Source organism: Rhinopithecus bieti, unplaced genomic scaffold (assembly GCF_001698545.2).
Source record: "Rhinopithecus bieti isolate Rb0 unplaced genomic scaffold, ASM169854v2 scaffold_28055, whole genome shotgun sequence".
NCBI lineage: Eukaryota > Metazoa > Chordata > Mammalia > Primates > Cercopithecidae > Rhinopithecus > Rhinopithecus bieti.
The window spans coordinates 2,161,368-2,173,115 of NW_016812914.1; positions in this window are offsets into that span (position 1 = coordinate 2,161,368).

Consider the following 11,748-nt stretch of genomic DNA (forward strand, 5'->3'; position numbering starts at 1 on the left):
GTGATTTTATACCCATTTTTTACAAATTTTTTTTTTTTTTTTTTTTTGAGACAGAGTCTTGCTCTGTCACCCAGGCTGGAGTGTTGTGGCCGGATCTCAGCTCACTGCAAGCTCCGCCTCCCGGGTTCACGCCATTCTCCTGCCTCAGCCTCCCGGGTAGCTGGGACTACAGGCGCCGCCACCTCGCCTGGCTAGTTTTTTGTAGTTTTTAGTAGAGACAAGGTTCCACCGTGTTAGCCAGGATGGTCTCGATCTCCTGACCTCGTGATCAGCCCGTCTCGGCCTCCCAAAGTGCTGGGATTACAGGCTTGAGCCACCACGCCTGGCCCCAAGTTTGTCTTTTAAAGAGGAATGATAAAAGAACCAGAAAGAGCTCTTAGAAATGAAAACTCTGATAGTCACTGGGTATGGTGGTGAATGCCTGTAATCCCAACACTCTGGGAGGTTAAGGCATGCAGATCGCTTGAGTTCAAGAGTGTGAGATCAGCCTGGGAAACACAGTGAAACTAAAAATCAAAAATATTAGCCAGCATGGTGGCAGGCACGTGTAGTCTCAGCTACTTGGGAGGCTGAGGCAGGAGGATCGCTTGAGCCCTGGAGGTCAAGGCTACAGTGGGCTGTGATTGCACCACTGCACTCCAGCCTAAGCAACACAGTGAGACCCTGTCTCAAAAAAAAAAAAAAAAAAAAAAAAAAGGTAATAGTCAAAATTAAAATGTCAATAGAAGGGTTGGAAGAAAAAGTAGAAAGTCGGGGAACAGGAGGAAGGTAGGCAAGAAAATGAGATCAATCCAAGAAGTCCACTCTATGACAATAACGTGTTCCACAAAGACAGCAGAGAAACCAAAGTGGAAGACATCACCAATGATATCATTCAAGAAAGTTTCCCAGGAAGAGAACCCATGAAAAGCTCACAAAATACTCAGCACAGGGGTTGAAAATAGACCCACCCCAAACCCCCAAACCCCCCAGTGTGAAAGTGCAGGATGTAGGGAACAAGAAGATTCTACAAGCTTTCAGAGAGAGAGAGAGAGAGAATAGCCATGGGACAGGCAAAGGATGAGGAAACAGGACAACTTCTGATCATTCAGCTGCCCAAGACTAGAAGCTGGAAAACATGGGGCAAAAGAAAATTATCCACCCACAATACTGTCAGCCAAACCACTAATTACCCAGGAGAGTAGGAGGAAAACACTTTCTCTGGAAACCCTAGGGGGTGCACATTCCTAAAACAAGGGACCAAACCAAGAAACAGGAAGATCCATGCCCAAGAAACAGGAGCTACATCCCAAGAATCCCCTTGTGCCAAAGAAGAGAGGGGCCAGGATCACAGCTGGGCAGTAGGAGCAACCAGTCCTGAGTGGAGACGCCAGTTCTGGTGGAGAGGCTGGGGGAAAGAAAGTGTCACAGATAGATAAAACCAAGGTGATGACTAACTCCAGGGAAATAAAAAAGCAGGTCCCAGAAAATAATGTTCTTAGCATACATTGCTCCACTGTCAATAATATTTATATTAATATATAGTATAAGCACTGAATTTTCATTTAAGCAAAAATTGTGATTTAACTACTGGGGGAGCAGAATGCCTAAGAGAGCTAAATTTTGACCTTCAGGAACAGGAAGTCAATGGACAACATCCAACTGATAAATCAAGGGATGTGTAAAACACATTATTTTGAAATATGGAGGTGAATACTTGAAAACAGCAACAGCAACCCCTGAGAAGTGCCACATTGTATTGCTTTGTCTTCAGCACACAGTAAAACACCCTGTAAATATCAACTGCTATTCATACCAACAAGAATATACTTACCCTTGAGGGACTCACTGCTGAGTTTAGGAGCTTTATTTATATATTCTGGGTTTTATTTTTACACTTGATCTTAGCCAAAAGGCCGAGAAGCAGTAGAGTTTTATTTTTTAAAACACTTCTTGAGAGCTTATTACACGCCATGAGTATCAGCAGGTTTAATTTAACAGATTGAAAAATACAGCCAATGGCTCACGCATGTAATCCCAGCACTTTGGGAGGCCAAGATGAGCAGCTCACTTGAGGTCAGGAGTTCAAGACCAGCCTGGCCAACATGGTGAAACCTTGTCTCTACTAAAAATACAAAAATTAGCCGGTGTGATGGCACGTGCCTGTAATCCTAGCAACTCAAGAGGCTGAGGCAGGAGAATAGCTTGAACCTGGGAGGCAGAGGATGCAGTGAGCCAAGATCACACCTGTGCACTCCAACCTGGGCGACACAGGGAGACTCCGTTAAAAAAAAAAAAAAAGCACCTACTTATAAGAAAATAAAGACTGTGAGAAGGCAGGGGAGAGCAAACTACAGTCTGAGCGCCAAGTCCAACCTGCTCTCTGTATCCGCACAACTCCTCCAGCTAAAATTGTTTTTTTACATTTGTAAATAGTTGAAGGAAAACGGAATCATGTTATACGATATATGAAAAGTAATATGAGGCCGGGCATAGTGGCTCATGTCTGTAATCCCAGCACTTTGGGAGGCCAAGATGGGCAGATCATCTGAGGTCAGGAGTTCGAGACCAGCCTGGCCAACATGATGAAACCCATCTCTACTAAAATACAAAAATTAGCCGGGTGTGGTGGCACGTGCCTGTAGTCCCAGCTACTTGGGAGGTTGAGACATGAGAATCGCTTGAACCCAGGAGGCAGAAGTTGCAGTGAGCCGAGATCACGTTAATGCGCTCCAGCCTGAGTAATAGAGACTCTGTCAAAAAAAAAAAAAAAAAAAGAAAGAAAGAAAAACAGAAAAGAAAAGCAATATGAAAGTCAAATTTCCACGTCCATAAATACAGTTTTATTGGAATGCAGCTATGGTCTTTGGCTTCCATGTTATCTATGGCATCCCTGCAATGGCAGAGCTGAGCAGTTGGGACAGAGACCAGCAGGACAGAGACAGTTTGCTGGGCCCTGAGTTAGAGGATGAGGTCATGGGAGGATGAAGAGGGATCCTGGAGGAGAGATTTAGGAGCTGCTCTTGAGTAGACATGGCTTGTCTTCCAGAATAATGTGCATCTCCTGTTCTCCTTACTTGATCTTTTCTTTTCTTGAGACAGGGTCTTGCTGTGCTGCCCAGGCTGGAGTGCAATGGCATACTCATAGCTCACTGCAGCCTCGACCTTCCAGGCTCACGTGATCCTCCTGCCTCAGTTTCCCAAGTGGCTGGGACTACAGGCATGCACCACCACACCCAGTTAATTTATTTTATTTTTGGTAGAGACAGGGTCTCACTATATTGGCCAGGCTGGTCTCCACCTCTAGGGCTCAAATAATCCTCCCACCTCAGCCTCCCAAAGTGCTGGGATTGCAGGCATGAGCCTTCATGCCAGGCCTCCTTCCTCAGACTTTACCCTCTCATCTGCTTCTGTTTATTTGTTCTGTAAGGGTCTTTTTTTTTTTTTTTTTTTTGCGACGGAGTCTCGCTCTGTCGCCCAGGCTGGAGTGCAGTGGCCGATCTCAGCTCACTGCAAGCTCCGCCTCCCGGGTTTACGCCATTCTCCTGCCTCAGCCTCCGAGTAGCTGGGAATACAGGCGCCCGCCACCTCGCCCAGCTAATTTTTTGTATTTTAGTAGAGACAGGGTTTCACCGTGTTAGCCAGGATGGTCTCGATCTCCTGACCTCGTGATCCGCCCGTCTCGGCCTCCCAAAGTGCTGGGATTACAGGCTTGAGCCACCGCGCCCGGCCCTGTAAGGGTCTTTTATGTGCCAGGCTCCAGACCTAAATGGTTGCCGGGGCCAGGGCTGGTCGTTACCCTCACTAGGAACATACAGTCTGTCGTGGGAAGCAAGGACAGAGGGAGACTGACAATAAAGAGTGAGACAGGATAACAGGTGGGTATTCTGGCTTTGACAATAGAGAGTGACTAAGGGTGGCCACTATGGGGTGGCCAGAGAGGGTCACTCGGAGAAGCTGAAAGTGCAGAGAAGTAGTTGGACTTGAGAAGAGCTGGGGGAAGGACGCAGTACTAGGAGATGGGAAGAGCATGTGCAAAGGTCCTGTGGCTGCCCCGTGCCTGAGCTTTTGGGAGACAAGGGAGAAGCTGGGAGCAGAGAGGTGACAGCCACTGGACTGCACAGGTGACGAAGTGCTGGGAGGCATGCTGAGTTTAGTGGGAGCCACAGGAAGCTTTTTTTTTGAGAGTCTCACTCTATTGCCCACGCTGGAGTTCAGTGGCCTGATCTCAGCTCACTGCAACCTCCGCCTCCTGGGCTCAAGTGATTCTCCTGCCTTAGCTTCCCAAGTAGCTGGGATGACAGGCGTGTGCCACCACGCCCAGCTAATTTTTGTATTTGTTTGTATTTTATTTTTGAGGTGGAGTCTTCACTCTGTCACCCAGGCTGGAGTGCAGTGGCGTGATCTCCACTCATTGCAAGCTCCGCCTCCCTTCACACCATTCTCCTGCCTCAGCCTCCCAAGTAGCTGGGACTACAGGCGCCCGCCACCACGCCTGGCTAATTTTTTTGTTATTTTTAGTAGAGATGGGGTTTCACTGTGTTAGCCAGGATGGTCTCAATCTCCTGACCTCATGATCTGCCCGCCTCGGCCTCCCAAAGTGTTGGGATTACAGGCGTGAGCCACTGCGCCCGGCCGAGTTTTTATTTTATTTTTAAAATTTATTTATTTTTTATTTTATTTTATTTTTTATTTTTTGAGACAGAGTCTCGCTCTGTCACCCAGTCTGGAGTTCAGTGGCGCGATCTCAGCTCACTGCAAGCTCTGCCTCCCAGGTTCACGCCATTCTCCTGCCTTAGCCTCCTGAGTAGCTGGGACTACAGGCACCCACCATCACGCCCGGTTAATTTTTTGTATTTTTAGTAGAGATGGGGTTTCACTCCATTAGCCAGGATGGTCTCGATCTCCTGACCCTGTGATCTGCCCGCCTCGGCCTCCCAAAGTGCTAGAATTACAGGCGTGAGCCACCGCGCCCGGCCTAATTTTTGTGTTTTTTTAGGAGAGATGGGGTTTCACCATGTTGGTCAGACTGGTCTCAAACTCCTGACCTCAGATGATCCACCCGCCTCAGCCTCCCAAAGTGCTGGGATTACAGGCGTGAGCCACCGTGCCCGGTCGGGAAGCTTTTAAGGCTGGATGTGACGCAGACCCAGTTTCCACGGATGAAAACTGCAAGCATGGCTGGAAAACAACCTGCCCGGCTGCATCTTAAGGACGAGGAAGACGGGGCAAGGGTTTTCCAGCAAAGGCATCCAAAGCAGCTCGCCCCAAGAGGCCCTTCGCTCAAGGAATCGAGAATGGCCCGGCAGACAGCGACTGTGGTTGCAGAATGAGTGATGCAGCGTTTTTCCTCGAAAGAGCCAGCGTTCCTCCCCTGAATCCCAGAGTCCCCTGGCAGGGGGGAGAAAGCTAAATTTAAAGGCATGCTAATTGGGGCAGTGTGATCTAACTGCAGACTCCAGTCAAGGACTGGCTAGGCAAGGGACGACTTCCATGGAGGCCACAGTGGCTCAGGTGTCCCCACGTCCAGCTGCAGTGGCCCCCCACCCGGCCTGTCCTCCAGGTTCAGAAAGCTCAGTTGTGAGGCTGCACACGGTGGCTCATGCCTGTAATCCCAGCAATTTGGGAGGCTGAGGCAGGTGGATCACTTGAGGTCAGGAGTTTGAGACCAGCCTGGCCAACATGGTGAAACCCCATCTCTACTAAAAATACAAAAATTAACCGGGTGTGGTGGCTGGCAGGTGCCTGTAATCCCACCTACTCGGGAGGCTGAGGTAGGAGGATTGCTTGAACGCAGGAGGTGGAGGTTGCAGTGAGCCAAGATCATGGCACTGCACTCCAGCCTGGGTGACAGAGCAAGATTCCATCTCGAAAAAAAAAAAAGGGTTGGAAATTCATGTGCTGAAAAAGGCTGAACAAGATGCAGGAGCCTGGGTCCCTGACGCTGTCCAGCATTGCCTGCCTCAGTCATGATGCATTTCTATCCATTTCAAGCCTCTAGCATTTGGAGTGCTCCATCCCAGGCAGCCAATCCAGCCCTGATTGATAAATTATGTAAAGTGCCTGTCACGTGACTCATCATCTACTATGTTCATTGCCTACTACGATTTCCAACAGTATTTGTAGAGAAGAATAAGAATCGTGCCATGCCTTAGAGAAGTTTGCAATCCAATCGGGTGAGTCTACAGGCCTGAGGTTTAGCCCCCCGCCAGCTGTGTGACTAAAGACAAGTAGTCTTGCCTCTCTGGGTCTCAGCTGTTCCACTTTCCACATTTTTTTTTTTTTTTTTTAAGATGGAGTCTCACTCTGTTGCCAGACTGGAGTGTAGTGGTACGATCTCAGATCACTGCTATCTCCACCTCCCGGATTCAAGCGATTCTCCTACTTCAGCCTCCCGAGTACTTGGGATTATAGGCACCTGTCACCACTCCCAGCTAATTTTTGTATTTTTAGTAGAGACGGGGTTTTGCCACATTGGCCAGGCAGGTCTTGAACTCCTGACCTCCGGTGATCTGCCTGCCTTGGCCTCCCAAAGTGCTAGGATTACAGGTGTGAGCCACCATGCCTGGCCTCAGCTGTTCCACTTCTAAAATGAGAAGGCTGGTCCCAGTGATCTCTAGGAATTTGGAGAGTAGTGGGTTAGGCAGATGATGACACCCAGAGGGAGATCTCTGGGAGGAGAGTGGGATATGAAGAATAGTGAGATTTGGATAGGAAAGAAATAGAAAAGCAGTCAAGAAGGGGAGGAGGTGGAGGCCAGGCGTGGTGGTTCATGCCTGTAATCCCAGTACTTTGTGAGGCCGAGGTGGGCAGATCACCTGAGGTCAGGAGTTCGAGACCAGCCTGGCCAACATGGTGAAATCCCGTCTCTACTAAAAATACAAAAATTAGCCAGGCGTGGTGTCGGGGACCTGTAATCTCAGCTACTTGGGAGGCTGAGGCAGGAGAATCACTTGAACCCAGGAGGCAGAGGTTGCAGTGAGCCGAGATTGTGCCACTGGACTCCAGTCTGGGCAACAGAGCAAGACTCTGTTTCAAAAAAAAAAGAAGAAGAGGCCGGGCGCGGTGGCTCAACCCTGTAATCCCAGCACTTTGGGAGGCCGAGACGGGCGGATCACGAGGTCAGGAGATCGAGAGCATCCTGGCTAACACGGTGAAACCCCATCTCTACTAAAAAATACAAAAAACTAGCCAGGCGATTTGGCGGGCGCCTGTAGTCCCAGCTAGTCCGGAGGCTGAGGCAGGAGAATGGCGTAAACCCGGGAGGCGGAGCTTGCAGTGAGCTGAGATCCGGCCACTGCACCCCAGCCTGGGCACGAGACTCCGTCTCAAAAAATAAAAAAATTAAAAAAATTAAAAAATAAAAAAAAGAAGAAGAAGGGGAGGAGGTGGAGAGATTACTGTGTCCACTGGGCTGTTCCACTGCGAAGGACAGAAGCCTACTGCCGCCTGACTGAGGGAATGGAAGATGGATTTACGGACTTATGGAAAGAGAAGCTCAAGGGATCCCTCTTCCCAGCTGGGATCAGGGCAATCTAATTTGACTCAGCAATTCCACATTAGTCTGTTAATTTCAACTCCCCACTTCTGGTACTGTTTTGAGTATTAAGAATCCCTTTGTTTGTAAGTGGCAGGAACCCCCTCAGGAAAAAATCAAAAAAGAAACACTGGCTGCTAAAACTAGGTGTCACGTGAATTCCAGGCATCGCTTGTTCTAAGGATATGGAACCAGTCCTTCCCTTGGGAGTCAGTGTCTCTCCCTGTTTCTTGGCTGTGTTTCCTCCAGTCTGGCCTCCTTATCGGGCAGGCTAATGGGCTCAGTCACCAAGACCAAGGAGAGACGGCCGGGTTCACACACATCACACAGTGAGACAAGACCAAGGAGCGACGGCCAGGCTCGCACCCATCACACAGTGAGACAAGACCAAGGAGCGACGGCCAGGCTCGCACCCATCACACAGTGAGACAACAAAGCTAGTGCCTCTGGCAAGGGGCCCTTTCAGGGGGACCTTGCTCTAGGAAGTGAGGGGATGTCCTCGAGGAAGGCTTTCCCCAAATGGTGCCATGTGAGTTGCACATGGGAGGGTGAGCTTGGAGAGGCCAGCTGGACACCGGGGGAAGGGTATTCCAGGGGAGACGCAACAGCCAGCACAAAGGCATGGAAACTCCTGCAGTTCGGACTCACTAGAATATTAGTTCCCTGGTGAGAGGAGAAGAAAATGGGACCTGGGAGATCAGCTGGAGGCCAAACATGAAGAGCCCTGGATGCCAGGCTGAGCATTTTAGGCTCTCGCCTGCAGGCAGTGGGGAGCCATGGAAGGATTTAGAGTGAGGGAGGGCCACCATCACATTTCCATCCCTTAGCTATGCAGGGAAAGGTGAAAATCTGGAGGCAGCCAGGACACCAGAAAGGGGACTGCTCTGTCACCAGCCTGCACCAGGAGGGTGACCTGCAGATCAGAGAACTTCTGAAATCGAGTTGACAGGGGGTCACCAAGGATGAGAGGTGGAGGGTGGGGAGTTCAGGACTGGGGGACTCTGGGAGTCCAGTCTACCCACTCAGCCTGGCATAAGGGAGGGGTGAGTCGCCCAGCTCCTCAGCAGGAGGCATTAGAAGCTGGTGCGGCCACCTCTGAGGCCTGAAAGAGCCTTAGAGTCTTTGTGATTCAAAGTGGCCAATTCTTTGCACCAGGCGCGGTGGCTACGCCTGTCATCCCCGCACTTTGGGAGACCAAGGCAGGTGGATCACCTGAGGTCAGGAGTTCCAGACCAGCCTGGCCAACATGGTGAAACCCCGACTCTACTAAAAATACAAAAATTCGCTGGGCGTGGTGGCGGGCACCTGTAATCCCAGCTACTTAGGAGGCTGAGGAAGGAGAATCACTCGAACCCGGGAGATGGAAGTTGCAGCGAGCTGATATCCCGCCACTGCACTCCAGCCTGCGTGACGGGAGTCAGACTCCATCTCAAAAAAAATAAAAATACAAATACAAAAGTTAGCAGGGCATGGTGCTGCACACCTATAATCCCAGCTACTCAGGAGGTTGAGGAAGGAGAATCGCTTAAACCCGGGAGGTGAAGGTTGCAGTGAGCCGAGATCGCGCCACTGCACTCCAGCCCAGGTAACAGAGCAAGTCTCCGTCTCAAAAAAAACAACAACAACAACAACAACAAAGTGGCCAATTCTTGGATGCCTCCCAGGACAGGGAGCTCACCCCCTCCTGAAGTGACCCCTTCTGTGGCTCTGATTCAATAAACTGCAGGCTCAAATCTATCCCCCGAGAGTCAGGCACAGCTCAGTGTCTATGTCTCCACCCAGTTTGGGGAGCTCCCTGCACCCCAGGCCAGCCCTTGACGATCTGGAAACCCAACACCAGCTCCTTAAGTCCGCCCTTCTCTGGGCTCAAGACCCTTTTGGTTCCTCTTATTATTTCTTCCGGGGTGAGGCCTCCTGCCAGGAGCCCTGGGGTTCCTTGGGATGACTGACACTAAATATCATTGATTTGCAGAGAGAGGAAGAGGAGAAAGTCTCCATGGGGTGCCAGAGCATCTTAAATGTCCCTCTCATGCAGGACATTTCCCTCCTGAACGGAGAGAAGGCAGACCTCGGCGAAGGGCCTGTGGTCAGCAGCGGCTTCTGGTGAGAAGCACATTAGGCGGCTGGGTTTTCCGCTGCAGATATTTTGACACTTCTAGTTTAGGCAAGTGATGGTGGTTTGCCATATATGGTGGGCCCGCAGTGACCGTGACAGCAGGACAGCTGCAGTGTCCCCAGCCCTTTTGGGGAGCCACACCCTAGACTATCCTACAGCCAGATCCATGAAGCTGTGGGTGCTGCTAAAATCATAGACACAGGGGCATCCTCCCCAAAGATCTTCTAACAGTAAATTACAACCCCATGAAAGAAAGTTGAGACCGGTAGGCCAGGCGCCATGGCCCCCAGCACTCTGGGAGGCTGAGGCGGGTGGATCACCTGAGGTCAGGAGTTTGAGACCAGCCTGACCAGGTGAAACCCCATTTCTACTAAAAGTACAAAAATTAGCTGCGTGTGGTGGCACGTGCCTGTAATCCCAGCTACTCAGGAGGCTGAGACAGGAGAATTGTTTGAACCCAGGAGGCAGAGGTTGCAGCGAGCTGAGGTTGCGTGGTGGCTCACACCTGGAATCCCAGCACTTTGGGAGGCCCGGGTTGGAGGATCATTTGAGTGCAGGAGTTTGAGACCAGCCTGGGCAACATAGCTAGATCCCATCTCTACTTTTTTTTTTTTTTTGAGACAGAGTCTCACTCTGTTGCCCAGGCTGGGGTGCAGTGGTGCAATCTCGGCTCATGGCAACCTCCACCTCCCAGGTTCAAGCAATTCTCTGCCTTGGCCTCCTGAGTAGCTGGGATTACAGGTGCCCACCACCACACCAGACTAATTTTTGCATTTTTAGTGGACAGGGTTTCACCATCTTGGCCAGACCGGTCTTGAACTCTTGACCTTGTGATCCACCCACCTCGGCCTCCCAAAGTGCTGGGATTGCAGGTGTGTGCCACCATGCTCGGCTAATTTTTGTAGTTTTAGTAGAGACGGGGTTTCATCATGTGGGCCAGGCTGGTCTAGAACTCCTGACCTCAGGTGATCTGCCCACCTAGGCCTCCCAAAGTGCTGGGATTACAGGCGTGAGCCACTGGGCCCAGCCTGCAGATGGGATTAAATTGATGCTAGTGAGATGAGAGAGCATCCTGGATGGCCTGGGAATATAATATATCATATCATATCATATCATATCATATTATATTATATAATATATATTAGTATGGTTTAGCCAGGCACCATGGTGTGCACCTGTAGTCCCAGCTACTCGGGAGGCTGAGGCATGAGGATCGCTTGAGCCCAGGCATTTGAGGCCAGCCTGGGCAACATAGAGAGACCCCATCTCTAATAATAATAATAATAATAATAATAATAATAATAATAATAATAATATGGCTTCCTAATCTGCTGCATAATGTTCCTTAATGTAGCTGTTCTGTAATTCTCTTGTAATGGGCCTCTGCTCCCCCAAGAATCATGTGATGCCTCCAAGTACAGACACTTAGCCTTTTGGGGTAGCAGAAGATTAAATATGGGCGCAGGCCACCTGGGCATCTTGGTTCACTGCCCTCCTAAGATGAGCTTCATCTTTGTTTTAGAGGGCTCGCCCCTTAGAAAGGATGATAAGGTACCGGGCGTGGTGGCTCACGCCTGTAATCCCAGCACTTTGGGAAGCCGAAGTGGGAAGATCGCTTGATCCCAGGAGTCCAAGACCAGCCTGGGTAACAAAGTGAGACTTCATTTCTATGAAAAGTTGGAAAAAAAAAAAAAAAAATACCCTGTGGTCTCAGCTACACAGGAGGCTGAGGCAGGAGGCTAGCTTGAGCCCAGATGGTCAAGGCTGTAGTGAGCTATGATCACACCACTGCACTCCAGCCTTGGGGATAGAGTGAGACCCTGTCTCAAAAAAAGATAAAAATAAAAATAGGGACAGGCGCGGTGGCTCAAGCCTGTAATCCCAGCACTTTGGGAGGCCAAGATGGGCGGATCACGAGGTCAGGAGATCAAGACCATCCTGGCTAACACGGTGAAACCCCGTCTCTACTAAAAAAAAAAATACAAAACACTAGCCGGGCATGGTGGCGGGCACCTGTACTCCCAGCTACTCGGGAGGCTGAGGCAGGAGAATGGCGTAAACCCGGAAGGCGGAGCTTGCAGTGAGCTGAGATCCGGCCACTGCACTCCAGCCTGGG